Below are 21,957 nucleotides of genomic sequence, written 5' to 3' on the forward strand. Positions count from 1 at the left end.
AATGAATCATCTAGGAAAATATTTTGTTGTTATTTGTTATTTGGTTGCTTTTCGGGTACCTTTAGAATACAGAGCACAGAATTTGGAGTCAGAAAGAAGTTGAAACCCCAGCTCTTTGTAAAAGCATGCAAGTAACTCACTATCCTGAAGTCTCCAGCCCCTCATCTGTTTTAAAAAATGTGAGAACTCTTCCCTGGAATATTGTCACAATTGAAGCACATCACATATGTCTAGCACCTTTCATACATCATACCACCTGCTAATGGTGGGAATTCAATAGACATCAGTCACTATCCTGTTTTCCCAGTATTTTCCAGAACACTAGAACCATAGGGCTAATCTCTGACATAGACTGCCATCATTTAACCAAGGAAACTGGGTACACAAGGGTTTTGGTTGTTAATAAGGGCAGACATTCTGCTGTCTGCCTCCTTAGCAGCCTAATGTCTCTTTATGAACTCCTCAGAGAAGGAAAACAAGTGAGCGGAGACACTGAAGACCAGGTAAGGCCAGAGGCAGGCTGTGTAATGTCACCAGGGACCAAGGTTTATGCTGTTGTATTATGCTATGATATATGCCAGGGAAAAGGCCATATTATTATCCTGACTGAGACCCATACAACAAGACAGATTAATAAATGAAAAGCATGCAAATTTATTTAATGAAAATAATATAAGACTTGGTATCCTTCAGAAATGAAGACTCAGGGAACATTGTATTTTTATGGACAATAATACAAAAGAGTGACCAAAATGGTGTGACCTAATGGCAACAGACGGGAGGGAGTGATACATGGCAGGACACCACTGGAATGAGGGTCTTCTAATCCACTCTCAGGAAAGGTAGGCCAGAGAATCCTTGTATGGCCTGCAAGAGGAAGGCAAGAGGAAGTCAGGGACTGATCTTCCTGCTTCTGAGGTTTCTTCAACTTCCTTCAGTTTCAGTTTCAGTTTCAGTATGACAACGTGTCATATATGGGAGTAGTATGTCCTATATACGCCATCAAAGCCAAAATGGCATAGACTGTTTTTTAACATCAGTTTTGCTTAGCAACTTATCTATCCACTCATCTGTATGTATTAACCAAGTGCTGTGTGCCAAATATTGTGACATGCCCTGGAGAATTCAGAAATAAGGTTAACCAATGAATTTGTAGTAGAGGCGACAACTAAAAAGAAAGCAGAAAAGAGGTACTTCCCTCACAGGTGCACACACATATACTCACAGGACACCAAATTGTACTCAAGGAGCAATGATCGTCATTCGTGATTGCCATTTATTCAGTTGTTCATGGTACATATTTTTGTTGAGTATTTACTATGTGCCAATCACTGAAGAAATGGCACAGTGAATAAGAGAGGCCAAGTTTCTTCTTTCAGAGTTTACAGATATAGCAGGGAAGACAGAAAATGAGTAAATTAAGTAAGCATGATAATATCTGTTTCTGATATTCTGAGAAATGAAATGAGTGAGGCGATGTAATAGAGAATCACTGGATGTGGGCCCTGCCCTGGCCAGAGCAGTCAGGAAAGTCTTCTCTGAGGGGAGAGAATTCAGCTGAGACCTTTATGACGGCCTTTCATGTGCAGCCCTGGGCAAAGACCATTTGGGCATAAAGAACAGCATGCCCAAAGGCCCTGTAAAACCAAATTACAAGTAAATTCAAAGAAAGAGAGAAGGTCAGGGAGGCTGGTGCTCAGTAAGCAGGTAGAATGCAACAAAGGACAGGCAGGACCAGAACAGACAAGGATCTCTAAGCCATGGAATGCAGTTTGGGTATCACTCAAAGAATAGGAAGGCATTGGAGGGCTTCAGTGAAAGAACACTGATTTACATTTTTAAGTGATAAAAAATATTTATGTAATTATACTCCAACAAAGTTAAATGCATCGATGAAGAATAAATTTTTATCACATCCATGAAGAGTAACTATTTTATCATACATTCACTGTTGATTAATTGTCAACTCATTATAAAATATACTCATAACTAAGTATTGTATTAGCATCACTGGTTAAAAGTAACGACTCAGAAATCATATGGGTATATTTCAGTGACTCAGGTCCCCTAAAGACCATCATTACTCAGGTGAAGCAAAAAAATACCCTCTGGTAAATTCTAATCAAGATCATGCCAAGCAAATCAAGCTCTATTTGAAGATTCTATTTATTTATTTGAGAGATAGAGTTACTGGGGCTGGCGCTGTGGTGCAGCAGGTTAACGTCCTGGCCTGAAGCACCGGCATCCTGTATGGATGGTGATTCAAGTCCCGGCTGCTCCATTTCCAATCCAGCTCTCTGCTATGGCCCGGGAAAGCAATAGAAGATTGCCTAAGTTCTTGGGCCGCTGCACCCGCATGGGAGACCCGAAAGAAGCTCCTGGCTCCTGGCTTTGGATCAGCGCAGCTCCAGCCGTTGCAGCCAATTGGGGAGTGAACCAGCGGATGGAAGACCTCTCTCTCTCTCTCTGCCTCTCCTCTCTCTGTGTAACTCTGACTTTCAAATAAATAAATAAAAATCTTAAAGGGAGAGAGAGAGAGAGAGAGAGTTACAGAGAGTGAGAGGGAGGGATAGAGATAAAGGTCTTCCATCTGCTGCCTCACTCCCCAAATGGCTGCAACAACCGGAGCTGTGCCAATCCGAAGCCAGAAGCCAAGAGCTTATTCTGGGTCTCCCACGCAGGTGCAGGGGCCCAGATGTTTGGCCATCTTCCACTGCTTTCCTAGGCCATAGCAGAGAGCTAGATCAGAAAAGGAGCAGCCGGAACTAGAACTGCTACCCATATGGATGCTGGCACCCTAGGCAGAGGATTAACCTACTGTGCCAAACTACCGGCCCCTCAAGCTCTATTTGAAAATTGAGACTTCTCAAGTCTTACGTGATTTCAACAAAACAGGCATCTGAATGAGAATCTTTCTAGTTCATCAAGATGGGCTTGCTACTTGCATTCATTCTGCATTGCTGAGAATAAGCCAGGGCCTCTTCCTGTGGTTTCCATTTGTGAAAATCCACATGTGAAGACTGTAAAGATGCTAATGGGCCAAAACTGTGATACTAGGCAGATGCTCATGGAATTGTACCTCACCCTCGTCTGTAAGGATACAGGGTCTATATGGTGTGATCTGGGGGCATCAAGTGACTCCTTCTCTCAAAGGTCCTGTGAGTGATCCTCACATGCCCAGTCTTCCCACCACAAAAACAACTTTATTTTTTTTTACATTTTTTTTAAACTTTTATTTAATGAATATATTTTCCAAAGTACAGCTTATGGATTACAATGGCTTCCCCCCATAACGTCCCTCCCACCCGCAACCCTCCCCTTTCCCACTCCCTCTCCCCTTCCATTCACATCAAGATTCATTTTCGATTCTCTTTATATACAGAAGATCAGTTTAGCATACATTAAGTAAAGATTTCAACAGTTTGCTCCCACACAGAAACAGAAAGTGAAAAATACTGTTTGAGTACTAGTTATAGCATTAAATCTCAATGTACAGCACACTAAGGACAAAGATTCTACATGAGGAGTAAGTGCACAGTGACTCCTGTTGTTGACTTAATAAATTGACACTCTTGTTTATGGCATCAGTAATCACCATAGGCTCTTGTCATGAGCTGCCAAGGCTATGGAAGCCCCCTGAGTTCACTGACTCTGATAATTTTTAGACAAGGCCATGGTCAAAGTGGAAGTTCTCTCCTCCCTTCAGAGAAAGGTACCTCCTTCTTTGATGATCCGTTCTTTCCACTGGGATCTCACTCGTGGAGATCTTTCATTTAGGTTTTTTGTTTTTTTTTTTTTTTGCCAGAGTGTCTTGCCTTTCCATGCCTGAAATACTCTCATGGGCTTTTCAGCTGGATACACATGCCTTAAGGGCTGATTCTGAGGCCAGAGTGCTGTTTAGGACATCTGCCATTCTATGGGTCTGCTGTGTAGCTCACTTCCCATGTTGGATCATTCTCTCCTTTTTTTATTCTATCAGCTAGTATTTGCAGACACTATTCTTGTTTCTGTGATCCCTTTGGTTCTTAGTCCTATCATTATGATCAATTGTGAACAGAAATTGATCACTGGGACTAGTGAGATGGCATTGGTACATGCCACCTTGATGGGATTGAATTGGAATCCCCTGGTATGTTTCTAACTCTACCGTTTGAGGTAAGTCAGCTTGAGCATGTCCCAAATTGTACATCTCCTCCCTCTCTTATTCCCACTCTTATATTTAACAGTGATCACTTTTCAGTTAAGTTTCAGCACTTAAGAAGAATTGTGTATTGATTACAGTATTCAACCAAAAGTATTAAGTAGAACAAACAAAAAAATACTAAGAGGGATAATATTTCAAGTTGCTCATCAACAGTCAGGGTGAGGGCTGATCAAGTCACCATTTCTTATAGTGTTCATTTCACTTTAACAGGTTTCCTTTTTGGTGCTCAGTTAGTTTTCACCTATCAAGGAGAACAAGTGGTATTTGTTCCTTTGGGATTGGCTTATTTCACTCAGCAAAATGTTTTCCAAATTCCTAACAGGGATCACTTTTCAGTTAAAATATAAACACCTAAGAATAATTGCGTGTTAATTACAGAGTTCAACCAATGGTGCTAGAACAAAAAAATACTAAAATGGATAAAGTATTACATTGTACATCAACCATCAGGACAAGAGCTGATCAAGTCCCTTTTCTCATAGTGTCCATTTCATTTCAACAAGTTTCCCCTTTGGTGCTCAGTTAGTTGTTGCCGATCAGGGAGAACATATGATATTTGTCCCTTTGGGACTGGCTTAATTCACTCAGCATGATGTTTTCCAAATTCCTTCATCTTGTTGCAAAAACAACTTTATTAAAATGCAATTATGAGCCGGCGCCATGGCTCACTAGGCTAATCCTCCGCTTTGCGGCACCGGCACATCAGGTTCTAGTCCCATTCGGGGCGCCGGATTCTGTCCCAGTTGCCCCTCTTCCAGGCCAGCTCTCTGCTGTGGCCAGGGAGTGCAGTGGAGAATGGCTCAAGTACTTGGGCCCTGCACCCCATGGGAGACCAGGAGAAGTACCTGGCTCCTGCCATCGGATCAGCACGCCGGCCACGGCGGCCATTGGAGGGTGAACCAAGGGCAAAGGAAGACCTTTCTCTCTGTCTCTCTCTCTCACTGTCCACTCTGCCTGTCAAAAAAAAAAAAAATACAATTATGACTTTAAGGTAGATTATTTGTAACAGAATTTTGTCCCTTTATAAATGCTTTCTTAACAGTTCAAGCTGAGTGCTAAAATGTTCTGTGTATGTAATTTCTTATAGTATGATACATAGTATGAATTTTATGAAATTATGTATAATGATATATTCATTAAAATAATCAGGAGTGGGTATTTGGCTCAGTGGTTAAGATACTGGAGTGCCAGCTTCCCATATCAGAGTGTCTAGATTTGAGTCCTGGCTCCTCTGTCAAATCCAACTTCCTACTAATGCACACCCTGGGAAGCAACAGATGATAACTCAAGCACTTGGGTCCCTGCCAACCACATAGGAAATGCAGGTTGATTTATGTCCCAGTCTTGACTGTTGTGGGCATATGGAGGGGTGAGGGAGGGGACAGGCAGAAACTAGCCATTGGAGGAGGATTCTCTCCCCTCTCTCCTTCCCTTTCAAATAAAAGTAAAATGAACAAAACATTTAAAAATCAAATAATTTTTTAAAAGACAAACGTTTTCTTCTGTAGGAATAACCCCATGAAAACATTGTCAGTTATGAATATCTTCCTCTATTGGCTCCATAAACTACCTGGTTACTACCTAGCAGAGCTCATATTCATCCTTCCTGAAGTCAGGGGAGAAGTTTGGCAAGTCTACAATGCAGCTTTAGGAAGACCGTGTCCATAAATAATGTCTAGTACATCCAGACAACAGAATATTATTCAATGGTGAAAGGAAATGAGCCACCAAGCCATGAAAAAATTATGGAGGAAACTTAAATGCATATTACATTGTAAAGACTCTAAGGCTACATACTATATGAATCCAAATACATGACATCCAGGAAAGATAAATATATGGAGACAGTGAAAAGATCAGTGGTTGCCAGGAACTAGGGGCTGGGAGGGATGAACAGGTAGAGCACAAGGATCCTTAGTGCAATGAAGCTACTGTGTATGATCCTGTGGTGGTGGGTTTATGTCTCTATCCATCTGTGTAAGTCCATAGAACATACAGCGTTGAGAGTAACCCCTAATAGAAACCGTGGACCTTGGGTTATAATGATGTGTCCATGCTGGTTCATCATCTGTAACAAGAGCAACACTCTGGTGCAAGATCTTGGTAATGGGAACAGCTGTGCATGTGCGGGAGTAGGGGAGATATATAGGAACATTCTGGGCTTTCTTCTCAATTTTTCCATAAACCTAAAACTGCTCTGAAAATAAATAATATTTCTAAAAGTTAAATCGCAAGAGGTAGAATAAAATGAAATTAGATCATATGAAAAAGGGACCTATTGATATAGAGGGTCTCAGTGAGAAATCCTGGGCCACGTGATGGGGATACCAAGAGGATCTAGAAGGCAGTGGAGAGGAGAAGAGATCACTGGACATGCTTCCTTGACTCCTCCTGGTCAGAGCATTCTGTTGTGGGCAGGGCTTGGGGAGGTAGTGAGAAGCCTTGTCTGCCTCCCCAACAGTATTTGTACTAATGGGAATGAACAAGCCATATTCGAAACTGAATCCTTGAGGCATAGATGCCATGGATTCTTCCAATAGCTTTAATCCTGAGGAGTCCTGGAGAGGGATGAGGCCCCTGGAGATAGCTTGGCAGATTCAGATCCTACCATGCTGCCTCCTTGCTTTGTGATGACTTGGGGTATGTGACATACCCTCTTTGACTCTCATTTCTTTGCCATATGAATATACTCAGAATAGCAGTACTTGCCTCCCAGGGTTGTTGAGATTATATTAAATGAGGTCATTTGCATAAAGCAATCAGCACAGTGTTTGGTACTTGGGAAATCATGATTCACAGTTTATGACTCTTAAAGTTGTCACTACAACTAGAGTCTAGCAGTGCTTAAAGCATTCTGAGCCCTCATGAACTATGTGTTGGGTGACTTATTAATAAGAGGACTTCAAGTAATCCCTGTAAGTGCCAGTGTTAACGCCTGGCTCCCAAGGTATGGTCGGCAGACTTTTCCAGATGTTTAAAGGTAATGGTAGCTAGAAGTGAGCCAACCTCTCTGTTAACAAGGTATCATGGCACTCTAGTACTGTGTTTTTCCCCTGATTGTTACATATGTTCCATGAATCAGGTAAGACAAAATATAAATTAAAATTCAGGCAGCTATGGTTTCTGTTTACATAAAACCTCTGAGGATTTTTCCTTAAAGAGTAACTTGTAGCAACTTGAGTTTTTTGAAGGAAACACCTCATACAAATTATACACATATAAAATACATTTAATCCTAAAAGATCCTTTCACAAATGCTGGACTATCCATTTCTGTACCCAGTCAGAACTCAGACCAAGAAAATAGCTAAGCTTTGTGTCTTTCTGCCAACAGTTTGTTTCTTTGACAACTACAGGTAGAGGAGGAGAGAAAAGATAAATTGGAAAATGCCTTAGTAAGTAGATGATAGAAAGATATGTACTTTTTAAAAAAATTAACTCTTTTGACAAGTTCTGCTGCCATTTGATTTTGTTAGAAGCTAGGATAAGGATAAATAGAGTTCAACAATAAGAATCTAATATGCATTCTCTTAAAAAATCTAGACTATCATTATATGCCAAATAATATATAGGCTTATTCATACTTGCCTGCCTCAGAGTTGCTGTGAATAATTCTCTTTTTTCAATATGTTTCTGTATAAGACCAGATACTAAGAGAAATCTCTCCAGAGTTATTTACATTTGCTGTGCAATGTCTTCTGTTTTCATTCTTTGCAAGTCTTGCTCAGACTGATATTAAAATACGTTTGTTTTGTGTGGACACACATCAAGGACCAGAGTGCAGAAGAAGCTGAATCACATGCTGGGACATGGAGGGAAGCCAGTGTGAGATTGTAAAACTGCTGGCAATGACCGTCCAAGGGAGTGGATCTGCCCAGCACACGTGATCATGAGTTGAAGGCCTCCCTATTACTGATTTCACAGAAATGGAAACTGACACAGGGAAGGCATTCCGCTGCTCAGCCAGCTAATCCCTCCATACTGTGAGTCATTCCAGGACAGGGACCTCTTTCTCCACTAGCTATTGTGTTCTCTGCACGTGGCACCTGCTAAGAACTGAATAATATTGAATTAATTAATGGTGATTAATTAATTAATTAATGGGTGAAAGTACTTCTCTGCATTCTTCTTATCTTACAGCCCTGGGGTTGGATCTGGAAGTTATTATGCAAATAAAGCCAAATGGCCAAGCAGTGTTTATTAGAGAAAATTTATAGAAGAGAAGTAGTAGTGGTGCAAGGGTCCCCTGTTATTGTTGGCACATTCTAGGCTGCAGTGTGTGCACAAAGATACAGCAGCCTTGGGAGTCAGACTCCAGAAGGCCCCTGCCCCTTGGACTGTGAAGCATTTAAACTGTATGATTAGAGAAGCATCAGATCTCCCCCAGGGTGATCAGAGGCAAAGATAAAAATAGCAGTATGACGTGGCAGAACCTTGGCTCCAGACAGCTCCTAGCCACTCATCAGTTGTGGCTGAGGGCAAACCAGGTTCTCTCCTGTCTGGGAGATGAAGCCCAGCCTTGTCACTCTGCCTATATAATGCAGTAAGCTGGTAAGAGGATTCACCACATATCTGTGGAAGTTTGAGAAGCAACACCCCCTCTTCTGGCATGAAGTGGGAAGAGAGGTCTGAGGTCCAAGCCTTATAAATGGTGAGGATTGTTTGTCTTCAGGACAAACTTGGGGCTGGGCTGTAATCAGTGACCATGGAGCTTTGTTGGAGGTGTTCCTTTCCTGGGAGGTCAGCCTGCAGGGGATCCCTCTTGAACATGCTAACTCTTGCCTTTAGTGGTGATGCAGTAGACAAATCAATTCTACATCTTGACCAGTTGTTCTCCCCAGGAGTGGCTAAGAGGCTTTGCCACAAGGCTGGATTTCATGCCTCTTCCAATTGCCCTAAAGAACCTATTCCCTTCCACCTCCATGTTACTGTCCACCCATTTCCAGCCAGGGCAACCCAGATGTCCTAGACGGCTCCATGCCCTAAGGTCCAATTTCTTGGAGCCTGTTCTCCATTCCAGGTCAACCATCCATCATACAAATCTTTGGAGTCTATTAGCTTTCCAAGATTCTGGAATTTTAACAGAAATTTAAGCACATGGGAGACCTATTGGAGAAGGTATTTTGATTCTAAGTAGTGATGAGTACTTTTTTTATTTTTTTGTATTTATTTATTTATTTATTTTGACAGGCAGAGTGGACAGTGAGAGAGAGAGACAGAGAGAAAGGTCTTCCTTTGCACTTGGTTCACCCTCCAATGGCCGCCGCGGCTGGCGTGCTGCAGCCGGCGCACCGCGCTGATCTGATGGCAGGAGCCAGGTACTTCTCCTGGTTTCCCATGGGGTGCAGGGCCCAAGCACTTGGGCCATCCTCCACTGCACTCCCTGGCCACAGCAGAGAGCTGGCCTGGAAGAGGGGCAACCGGGACAGAATCCGGCACCCCGACCGGGACTAGAACCCGGTGTGCCAGCGCTGCAAGGCGGAGGATTAGCCTAGTGAGCTGCAGTGCCAGCCTGTGATGAGTACTTTTTAATGCCACAGCAACCAAGCCACATTGACATTTCCTCTTGATTTCCAAGAAGTCTGCCCTTGAACCCAGTAGGGAAGGAAGATGATTGTAACTCATGTGTCCCATGGTGCCCTTTGGAGGAGATTAGTCTTTGTTCTGGTTCAGGATCAAAAATGGGCTGATGAAATTTTTAAACATTAGGTAAAAATCAGAAACTTGCAGAAGAGCAATGGAATCGGGGATAGAGATGGGAAGGGACAAGTGGAAGAAGAGAAATCGGGTAGAAGGGAAAAGGGCCAAGGACCAGAAAGGCTAATGAGGAAAGGAGGTAGGACTGGTTTCTCTGTGCTCTTTCCCTGTGTCTGACTTTGCCGCAGGTCACCACTGAGACAGAAGCAACATCACAGGCATAAATCTTCCATCATCCCTGGTATGGTGCTTCCAAAATATGTTTGTTGATTGTCAATTAAAAATAAAAACATATTCTTCAAAATTTTGTTAAATAGGACAAACAAGAAAACAGAAGTGGTATGTGGTAATGAGCTCAGTCGGGTGGGTCCTGGATACACCCCAGTTCTCAGTGAACAGCACCTGGTAGCTTCCGTTGGTAAGGAAACAAAATAATGAATAAATGAAAACAAGTTCATTCTAGTGGCAGTTTCCCTCTCTTACAGCAGAAAAGCCTGAAGCAGTTGATTATAACTTGGTCCTGGCCACAGAGGCCAGTGGCAAGCCTGGGAAGACACTTGTGTTTTCCAACTCTCAGAGTTAGGACTGTGAGAAGAGGAAACTAAATCTCAGACGATGTTCTGTCCAAAGGAGACACAGATTAAATACAAGATCCAGATGAATTAATAAAATATAAGCTATAGGGAAAGTAAAACTAAATCACAGACTATACAAAGTCGAAATGGGATCATGGCAGGAAATCCTTTATCTGTTTGCTATTAGGGTGGAGAACAGAATCAGCTTCTGCTCTTCTGGAATTCAGACACGCTTTCTGGTATTTAAAGGAATACAAGGAAAGCTCACACAGGCTGAACTGGGACTCCTGGTAATGCAAATACCTTTCCAATGGGAAAAATATTACTAAAAGATGGTGAGTTTGTCTTCTGACAATATTTCCCAGACACTTTTTCAATGTTAACAAAGCTCCCTTAGAGTGTAACTAAGTGTTTCTGAAGAGTGGTAACTTTAAAGCAAAGGGAAGGAAAATTTCAATAAGAACCAAGCTGCCCCAACTCTCCCTTTATTTTTAAACAGAACCATCAAAGGGCAGCTAACGGAAATATACTTAAGTGGCATTAATTCATCCCTAAGAGCACTCTCCAAGACTTTTATTGCTACATAAGGGAAAGCCATAAACCAGCAGGAGGAGAAAGCAAAGAAAATAGGTCTGGGGAGTCGTCTTGTATAAGAAAGTGAGCAGGTGGTCAGTAATGTATCCTTGGCTGGTTTCCACAGCAAGGAGACAGAAATCCGTGGCAAAGATGTGGCCCACAAAACAGGCAATCATGGGGAAAAGAATCATGGCACTGTGCAATGTGCTGTGAAAGAATCTGCATGAATATGAAATAATAAAATGCCCGTATCTCCTCCTCCTCCTTAACACCCATTTCCAAGGTACTACTCAACTTTACAACCTATTGTCTGACTCCCCTGGTATGATTTGAACAGAATGAAAAAGACTGGAAGGAGTAAGGCCAAGGACAGTGAGTTTTTTGGCCTGGAAGGAACATTAGGAATCACTGAGTACAATACTCTTAATTTTACAAACAAGGAAATGGCAAATCATGGATTATTTTTGTAAGAGGATGGAACTCCAGAGATTGACATCTCAGATCTAAAGCCCTAAATTAGATGTTAGGACTAGACATTTAGAAAAAATGTCTATGTGATCTACTCATGCAACTCCAGCCATGTCTGAGACTTTTATCATAGCTATACAGAGAATCCTTCAAGTATCCTGCAAACGATTGAAAAATGATTGCTAATCTCAAGATTATTTTATCATCAGTCAAAATTTCTCTCCTTTACGAAGTTTTTAAAACCAAAAATAGCACTCTTTATTAATTTCTAAGGAAGAATGGCTATTAAATAGGATTTTCCATTCTTGTGAGCTGGCAGCAGACACCAGGATACATAATCAGCAGACAGAATGAAAACAGTAGGCAGATGGAAGAATAACACTGATTCAGTGGCCAGCAGCCACCATGTTCTCCTAGCCATCACACGATCTGAGATCTTATTTTTAACATTCAGAAAAGACAAAAGGACAGGATGAAAGTGATACTGCCCTCTGTGAGTGAGATCCCAGCGGAAAGTATGGGCCATCAAAGAAGGAGCTAGCTTTCTCTGAAGGGAGAAGAGAACTTCCACTTTGACTATGGCTTTGTCTAAATAAGATCGGAGTTGGTGAAATCCATAGCCTTGGCAGCTCATGACAAGAGCCTCGGGTGATTACTGACATCATAAATAAGAGTGTCAATTGTTAAATCAACAACAGGAGTCACTGTGCAATTACTCACCATGTAGGATCTCTGTTCTTAATGTGTTGTACTAAGTGAATTAATGGTAAAACTACTACTCAAACAGTACTCTATACTTTGTGTGTCCGTGTGGATGCAGTCTGTTGAAATCTTTACTTAGTATATAGTAAGTTGATCTTCTGTATATAAAGATAACTGAAAATGAATCTTGATGAAGAATGGGATGGGAGAGGGAGTGGGAGATGGAATGGTTGCAGGTGGGAGGGAGGTTATGGGGGGGAAAGCTGCTATAATTCAGAAGTTGTACTTTGGAAATTTATATTTATTAAATAAAAGTTGAAAAAAAGAGAGAAAGTGATACTGTCATATACGACGTTGATGACCATTTATCAAACCTACTTTGTGCATATTTCTGAACTAGAGGCAAAGAGAATTCCCAGAGACAAAGGTCTAAACCTACTCTTCCAGACACTTAAGTGTGCTCCTGTATGCAGGGTCCTCTCTCTTTAACCAGCTCCTAAAATTTATGACTAAGAACTCGCTTTTTAAAATAAAATCTGCAAAACATTATATACTTGCTTCAGTTTGGGAGAAATTAAACTTTTGTACTAAAAAACCCACTATTGGTTAGAATATTTTGGGGTTTACTTGGTATTTTAGATTTGATGTTTCTACTTTGCACTACCTACAAAATAAGTATATAATAAATTGATTCTGTGTTTCATCAGACACAAACTCAGTGTAGGTTTGATATATGCAAAGGTTAATGGATGGGGAGAGAATCTTTCAGATTCAACTCCTGAAATATGGTAAACACTAAGTAAGTGTTCATTATAGCAATATTATTATTCAAGCCCTCAAAAATATCATGGAAAGATAAAGCTTTCAAAACAAGTGACTGTAAATTGATTACTTTCCTAACCTACTATAGCTATTATTGCTTGTGAATTTTACTTCCTCGAGCAGTAAATTCTACTCTAAATTCTACAGTCACTCCCAAAAGGCCAACACGTTGCTATCCTTGCAGAACTGTCTTCAGCCCTCTAAGTTTCAAAACCAAAACCCTTTGCAGTCAATAAAAAGTCAATATTTGCAGGGGTCTAATTTGCATAGTAAGTCTAGAGCAGAGTAAAAACAAAACTCATTATCTTCCAGTTTCTTTAAAATAAGAATGCAGTAAAGCAAAAGGTCATAGAATGTCTCTCTTTTCCTCTTCTTTATCCTCCTCCTTCTTTATAACTACCTCTCATTTGTTCTTCCTTATTCAAATAATAGCAAATATTTCTAGAGTGCTTACTAGACTTCCACACTGATCTAAGCACTTTATGTCTATCAGTTCTCTTAATCTGCTCAACAACCTCATGGGACAGGTACTATTATCATCATCCTCAATTTATCATAAGGAAACTAAGGCACATGTAAGTTCAGTAATTCACCTAAGATCACACAGCCAGTAATTTATGGCATTAGGACTTAATTCAGGAAATTCATCTCAGAGTTGCTGCACTTAACCATTATCCCATATAACTACTCTTACTATTTAAGCTGTTCAATGTCTGCTGTTATGTTTTTTCATGTAAAGCAACAAATACCCTCCTCTTTCCACTGCGGGACAATTCCCAATTACTCTTCATCTCTTAGTTCTGATCTTCTCCCTCAGGGACCTGATATCTGATCTAGTTTGTCTTTATCAAAGCATTTACACTAAATTGAGGTCGCAATTTCCACAGCTGACTGTGAACTTGAGCAGGCCTTTGTTTCACTTTCACTGATTTTGATGTATCCCCAGTCACTCAGAGAGTGGGTAAAAATTCAATGTAAGATTGCTGAATTTAGTAATTAAACTGACTAACAGAGAGTGGAGAGAAACAATGCCAGGAATTAGAAATTTTTAAAAAGATTCATGTATGTATTTTTGTATTTCTATTATTTGAAAGGCAAAATGACAGAGGGAGGGGGGAAGAAAGAAAGATCTTCCATCCACTGGTTCACTTCCCAGAAATCCACAACTGCCAACCTGGAACTCCAGGGGGGTCTCACCATTGGTTGTCAGGGACCCAAGCACTCATGCCATCTTCCACTGCTTTCTCAGGTGCATTAGCAGGAAGCTGGATTGAAAGCAGAGCAGTCAGAACTCAAGCCAGCATTGCGATGTCAGTGTCCCAAGCAGTGGCTTAACCTGCTGTGTCACAACACCAGCCCCAGGTCTTAGAAATGTAAGCAAATCAAGGCATAGGGAATCCCCAAACAGAATGATAGAATTAGAGATATTAGAAACCTGGCACAGAAGTATCCAGCTAACTAAAGGCTGACTCCTGTCCATAGAGGGTTTTTTTTTTTTTCTTTTCTGCCAGACAATGTTTTGAGAGAGACAGAGAGGCACCAAACTTTCAACTGAAGAGGTTTCACAGTACATCTTTATTTCTGGATTCTCTTGAAAAATTGGAAGGACTGCCCCAAATTAAGTGCATATCCCCATGACTGGCAGGCAGTGAGTTCTGCAACTGCACTCTCTGGATGGGACAGATGTTCCCCATTCACCACGAACTCTAGCCGTGCTAGCTCTCTCACTCACATACTGCAGTGCTAACTCTTCAACTTGACCTTCCATCCCCCATTGAATTCATTCCCTTCATTTTATAGTTGACTAGAATGAGATCCTGAAAGACCTCACGACAAAAAAGATATATGCCAGCTCTCCTTGCCAAATCAGGGTCCAATTCACAATGCAAGTGCTAAGAAATAACAAACCATATTTACCAATGAAATTCCATATGTTTTTGTGAATTCTTGTGCCTTCTAATGAGTTTTCCTCACAATAAGAAAAGTCCTTTACCCATCCCCAATCCTCTCAACTGATGTGTCCTCAAGACTGGCTTCTGTTACATAATTCTTTGTCTTTTCTTCATTTCCATTTTCTCTGAAAAATATTTCTGGATTAACTGTGAAAACCTTATGATTTTTCCTCCCAGACAGCATATCCATCTCTCTCTCCCTCAAAATAAATTCCATCCCTTAAATAAATGGACCTTCCAATACCAAGATAGCTGTGGTTTGGTTGCACTCTGGGCTTTGCCTGTGTTCAAAGGGCAGGATGTTACCACACAGGCTAATTATCTAGATGGAGCTGTGGTTGAAAAGTGGTAGATTTTAGAGACTGCCCTCTCTGTGGCTGGCAGTTTATCACAATTTGGTGTTTTAGGCTTAGCCCCAGCTTGAGAACTAAAAATTTGTTTTCTTTAAAATCATTGTTGGGAACACTCTTGTGGAATGATTTCTGCTATTCTTGAACCATGCAAGAGAAAGAAAAAGAAAAATGCACATTTTCACTCACCAAGAAACTGTTGAATTTTGACTTCTTTTATAACTCAGAAATTTCCAGGGCTAAATCTTGTAACTTTAGTAGCATTGCTATTATGACAAGAGATTAGCTATGTGGAGGAGGGGAGGGTGAGTCGGGAATAGAGGGAACCAGTTTTAGAAGAAATTAATTCATTATTTTTATTTTCCAAGTGCTGTTGAATTGACTTGATGTTTTGCCCATGCACAATAGAATCTCCAGGGCTTGACATTTAATGTTAAATCATTCAGAGCTTTGATGTCTCAAAACAATCTTGGCTAAATACAATGTCAACAATTGGAACCCCCCAAAAAACCAAGTCAAAAGTAAAAAATGAAAAAACACTTGTGGTCTCCCATTCTTTACATCTGGCTTCTAAACCCACCAAGACACATATGCATCCCTACAGCAATTTAATTAATTTATTTTTTCATATTATGAAGAGATGGGTTAGCCTAGGATTTATTCCTTGGTTCAGAGAATTTTGCTTGTTTCACAGTTTCCTATAAAAATAGTGAAATGAACAATATATGGCTATAATAGTCTGCTCATAAAAAGAGAATGTGAGCAATGGCATCTTCTGAATACTGACAGAGTGAATGCAAGATTCCAAACAGAATGGAGCAGAGAAAAGGACTCTCCTGTGCCCTTGAGTCAATGTCCTAAGAAATCACTGGGAGAAACATCTGTGCTGCCAAATGGTTTTCCCTCCTGCTTCCAGAAAGTGCCCTTGCTGCCTGGGAACTGAGGTCACTGTACTTTGTATGCATTTCCACTTTTTTCAAGTTTTTAAAACTCTCACTGAAAGTTCTAAGTTCTAATAATATTTGGAAACACCATTAACGGATTTGAGTTTCAACTGATCCGTCCCCCTACTTGAATGAGGTGCTATACAACAGTGAAACATGCAGAAGGCAACTAGAATTACAGAAAGAGAAAGAAAAGTTGGAGTCTGCAGGTAAACCATCTGCTCCTCCCTGGCCTCCCTCATATACCTCCAGGCTGCCCCGGAACTCAAGCTCCTTCTGGCTCAGGATCCAGATGGAGGTTATTTAGGAAGCAGGTTATCTGCTTTTGTTTTTTTGCCTAATGCAATTAAACTTTCGAGTTTCTATGACCTTAAATACTTTGAACATGAGCCTAATTTTATGATTTTACCATATTCGATTCATCCATGTTATTTAAAAGAAACACTGCAACCACAACCACCAAGTTTAATTATGCACATGACAAGGACACTGTTGAGTTCTGGTTTGTTGAAGTTCATTTGCAATTCATTGGTCTGAAAAAGATCAGGATGAGATAAAGTGCTTGCGGTGAAGAAATGTTCTATGAAATTTTTATTTTACATGACACAATAGAGCTATTCGCTCCAAATAAATATTTTTATAATGTTCAGTTTAATGGATTACCTTAGATGATGTTTGCCCACACATCTCTCCCTTGCAAACTCCTGAAAATAATTTTCTTTTAAACTGTGTTACACAAACTATACTAGTGCAGAGAGGAAAGATGCTCATGTTGTCAACAGAGTGCTCGGTTGTCCTCGGGCTACACCAGGGAAGAATTCACCTTACAGTGCATCACGAAGCCCATGTAGTGGTGAGGACCTTATTCTTGGGAAGCTCTCACCATCACCTGTGAGGATAATTCAAAAAATTGATGGAAAAGTAAAATTAAAAGATAAGTTTATTTTGGTGAAAAAAACTGAAATCCGTGCATAATTTTTTGTTTTGTTTTGAAGACTATCCATTTTTGTGAATGGCAGAACAAGGAGACGGGGTGGGGGGGGATCCATCTTCCATCCACTGGTTCACTCCCCAAATGGCTGTAACAATCAGGTCTGGACCAGGCCAACCAGGAGTTAGGAACTCCATCCATGCCTCCAACATAGGTAACAGGGGCCCAAATACTTGGGTCATCTTCCAATACCTTACCTGGGCCATGCTGGCCCTGCACAGGTTTTTTTTTTTTAATGCATATTTTTCATTAACTTTATAAAGACCTATCATATGCATAGATTTCAAAATATTTTTGTACCAAAACAAACTTTTTTTAATTCCACTTTCTACAAATGTTTTGAAGTGCCACCAGAATTTACTGTAGAGTTGTCTCTAGATTGTAGATCTTCAGTTTTTCTCACAAAATCAAAATTGTTATAGTTCCTAACAAATGAGTACATAACACCTCTTCACTACCCACTTCCATTTCCCAAGACACATATGTCACATTCAGCAGTCATTTTTATTACAGAAGGCATTTGTCAACATTTTCCCAATGACTGAGAGCATTTTTGAGTCCATAGATTGTAGAAGGTGTTGATCATTTATAGCCACCTTTTGAAGATGTCTCAGTAAGCTTCACAGTTGTATTCAACAAAATGTACATCACTTAATTTTCTCCCCAAACTTTATTTCTTATTTAGTTTCTTGCTTTGGTTTCTCCTTAGGCACAGCATATTTTACCAAGGAATATTTACAGGAGAAAGAAGAAGGGTATACAAACTTGCTTTGTTTTATCTTCAGTTGAAATAAGGGACAGTGAAATATTGAAAAGTAATGAGACATATGAAATTGAACTAATTTTCTGACATTCAAAGGCTTGAGTATTATAACAGCCTTTTGTTACTACTTAGGAAGGAAGGAGATATATCGTACCTCACTGTCCAAGTGAGTTTTAGAAGTTCACTGGAAGTTTTGGAAGTTTACTGTCCAAGATCAGGCAGGTCTCATTGGTTCAGCCAACCAGGGAGGATAGAGGGTGACAGTGGAAGAGACTGCATGGGAGAATGATCACAAGGTGAGCTAGGATGCAGAGAGACAGTAGCAAGGCCCAGTTCATACTCTTATAACCAATTTTTCTTGGAAGGAAGAACTACCTTCCAAGGGTGTGCCCCCTCAATGACTAGGCCCACCTCCTAGATGCTACGGTTGCATTAAGTTTCCATACTCCCAGTACCACCAACACAAGACTCACAAGACTCTGGGGTTTAAACTTCAAATGAAAGAAATAAAAACAGGGCAAGCATTTGGCTAGTGGGTACATTGTCAGGTGAGATGCCTGCATCCCATATCTGAGTTCCTGGTTCAAGTTCTAGCTCCTCCACTTCTGATCCAGCTTCCTGCTACTGCGTACCCTGGGAGGCAGCATGTGATGGTTCCAGTACTTGCGTACCTTGCCACCATCAGGGGAGACCTAGATTGATTTCCAGTTCCTGGTTTCAACCTAGCCCAGCCCTGGCTGTTACAGGTTTGGTGACTGAACCAACAAGTGGAAGATCAGTTTTTGTCTCTCTGACTCTCTGCCTTTCAAATAAAATGAAAATAAATTTTAAAAATAATATTAAGCTTTAAACATTTGCATCAGCTCAGGAACTATATCTTACTCAAAAGATAGCAAGCATCTATATTTGTGAAATCATTTATCTATAAAGTATGTATGTGTTCTCATATTCACAGTGACCAGAAAACATTAGAACTTATGAGACCTTAAATGTATGAGACCTTAAATGTCCTAGCCAATGTCCTCATTTTGCAAATGAGAGAACAGTGCACAGTGAGAATGGGTGACTAACTCAGATCAGAACAAGAACTTAGGTACTCTATATTCACAGAACAATAATGCTTTCACATTACGGGAAGAAAAAAAAGTCCCACTTTACAAATTTCTCTTTTAGAGGTTCTCTTAAGTATTGTATAAACTATTTAGCAACTGATACTATTCCAGCTAGAGAAACAAAGGGAGTTAATTACATACTTCAAATATGTGAGCTATTATTTTAAGAAAAATATTCTCCAGATGTTTCCCACCTCATCTGAGAATGGAAAAAAGAGGAAATGAGCTTAAAGTTCAGCAGAAAAGATCCAGATTAGATATTAGGAAATTCAATGTGAAATCCCACAGTTGGTTTGTGGGGAATGTTGTGAAATCTCTTCCTCTGGAGAACTCTTGGAATGTGGTGGTTGGCCATTCATTTCAGGGGGGTTATGTGTGTGGCCCATTTCTAGAGCTGGGGCTGCAACCTAATTGACTTCTCAGGTTCTGAAAGTCCCATGAAGTCATGTTCTGCCTATAGCTCCGAGGTCCAGAGGCTGATTGCTCTTAATTACACCAAAATTCAGAGTTCATCAGTGATGCATATAATTCAGGTTTGGTTTTATATGTGTAGAAGTTATTTTTTTAAAGAGTTATTGACTGATTGATTTAAAAGTCAAAGCAATACAGACCAGGGCCGGGGAGGGGGAAGAGACAAGACAGATTTTCCATCCACTTGGCTCTTTCCCCAAATGCCCACAAGAGGGTCAGGCCAAAGCCAGAAAGTAGCCAGAACTCCATCTGGGTCTTTTAAGTGAGTGGCAGGAACCCAGGTACATGGGTCAACATCTGGTGCTTTTAGGAAGCTGGATCAGAAACACAGGAGCCAGGACTTGAACCAGCATTCCAATATGGGGTACAAGCATCCCAAGCGGTGATTTAACCCACTGTGCCTCAGCCCTGTATCAGTTCTGATTTGTGTAAATGGGGAGATTAACCAAAACCAGGGAATGTTTTTTGGATGATCTTGACCACTGTCTCCATTAGATTGATCATCATTTGATTATCAGCTTATTGATTTGGCCTCCATCTCAGGATATTCACCTCGTTGGAGATTTTTTGACTTCATGAATACATTCTTTGTATCTCTAGCCTAAAAAAAAGGTTAAAGCAGTATTGTATAATACACAAATTTTTTATTTCAACCAACAAAAAGACCTTGATATTTGGAGAATGAGATGGCTAAAAGTCAAAGTTCAGCTGGATCTGTACTTAATAGGAAACTTGTTAGCTCATATATTGGATAGTGGCTCCCAAAAGCAATAAAATAAATTTTAAATTTCTAAGTTGAATATAATGGACATAAGCATGCAGTCTTGAATTTCAGTAAAATACCAATAATATAAATACAAGATGAGTAGATAGCAATTAAAAGAATTTAATGTCAAGTGAAAAGACCCAGCAAATGGATGTGTGGTCAATGATATCACTATTTAAAGTATATTCATGGTACTGGCACAGAAAGGTAAAGCTATTTGTAACTGAGATGTTCACAGTGTCTTCTCCGCCCAGTCAGCCATCCTCTGGTTCCAGTGTTCTCATATATAGTCACTGATCTGTCAGAGCATTGAACAATTCTTCTGGCTATCCAGAAACAATCCATCCCCACAGAGGATTAGATTTTCTGAAGATTTCAATTTAGAGAGAAAGGAGGGAATTGGTGATGCATTTCCTAGGGTAAACGAGCTTCCTGTCCTCATTGCCCCTTCCCTGGGAATCTCCTCTCCCCTGAGTCTCCTCATGCAGCAATCAATGCTGCCCACACTCAACCTCCTCCAGATTCCACTAGAAGACTGCAACTCCTCTACTCTGTCACTTACAGTAGTTTAAAACCACCTAGGCTTTAAAGGGCACAGGAGGCTGGGTTTCTATGATAAAATGGGTTTCAAAGAACATCATTTCGATGAATGATAAACACCAACCCCACACATCTCACTTTTTTTCTCCACATCACCCAACATACAACATATTTGTTTTTATTTTCTGTGCCCCATCAAAGCAAACTCCTCAAAAAAACCCCACAACTTTCATATATAAGTGAATATGGGACAGAGTTTTATTTAACACAATGATAAAATTGATTCAAAATAAAATATTCAAAAAACATTTTTTTGGTAACCAGCCATTGAAAAGAATGCTAAGATCATGCAAAGTTAGATACTACACTGGCTAATATCCTAAAGAGCAATTAAACTATAATCTGAGAGTAGTTAATCAACATAGTTTACAGTTATTAATACTAATCAATTATGCAAGAAAGTTACATATTTCTTTTTAGTTTACCCTAAGGTGAGTTTATCTGAAAATGCTCTTAGCGGCCAGCACTGTGGTGCAGCAGGTTAAGTCCCTGCCTGCAGTACCACTATTGTGTAGGGGAGCCTTTTGAGTCCCAGCTGTTTCACTTCCAATCCAGCTACTTGCTAATGAGCCTTGGAAAGCAGTGGAAGATAGCTCAAATGCTTGGGCCCCTGAACCCATGTTAAAGACACAGACTAAGCTCCTGACTTCAATCTGGCCCATCCCTGGCCATTGTGGCCATTTAGGGAGTGAACCAGCAGATGGAAGATTTCTCTGTTTCTCCGTCTCTCTCTGTAACTCTGCCTATGGATGGATGGAAGGAAGGAAGGAAGGAAGGAAGGAAGGAAGGAAGGAAGGAAGGAAGGGAGGGAGGGAGAGAGGAAGGAAGGAAATGGCTCTTAACATCTTCAGAAGCAGCAGGTGATAGCTCAAATGGTTTGATCCCTGCTACTCACTTCAGAGACCTGGATGGAGTTTCTGGCTCCCAAATTCAGCTTGACCTAGCCCTGGCTGTTTCAGGCACTT

General features: G+C 40.5%; 1 protein-coding gene and 1 long non-coding RNA gene across 5 annotated transcripts in view; one reads left to right on the forward strand and one right to left on the reverse strand.

Annotated features, from left to right (window-relative positions):
* COL8A1 (collagen type VIII alpha 1 chain) overlaps nucleotides 1-21,957 on the forward strand; it is a 165,176-nt gene that overhangs the window by 125,514 nt on the left and 17,705 nt on the right.
* The window catches only part of LOC149126975 (uncharacterized), a 31,197-nt gene continuing 9,968 nt past the window's right edge, over nucleotides 729-21,957 (reverse strand). The window contains exons 3-4 of one of the 2 annotated variants that reach the window (XR_016233062.1): nucleotides 18,198-18,316; nucleotides 16,859-17,178 (exon numbers count right to left, since the gene is read on the reverse strand). This is a non-coding gene — a long non-coding RNA (uncharacterized LOC149126975). Of the gene's footprint in view, nucleotides 868-16,858; nucleotides 17,179-18,197; nucleotides 18,317-21,957 lie in introns of those variants that run through there. The other variant, XR_016233063.1, reaches the window with a different exon arrangement.

The sequence above is a fragment of the Oryctolagus cuniculus genome, chromosome 4 (genome assembly GCF_051225735.1).
Source record: "Oryctolagus cuniculus isolate XC-2025 breed Fujian yellow rabbit chromosome 4, ASM5122573v1, whole genome shotgun sequence".
NCBI classification, from domain to species: domain Eukaryota; kingdom Metazoa; phylum Chordata; class Mammalia; order Lagomorpha; family Leporidae; genus Oryctolagus; species Oryctolagus cuniculus.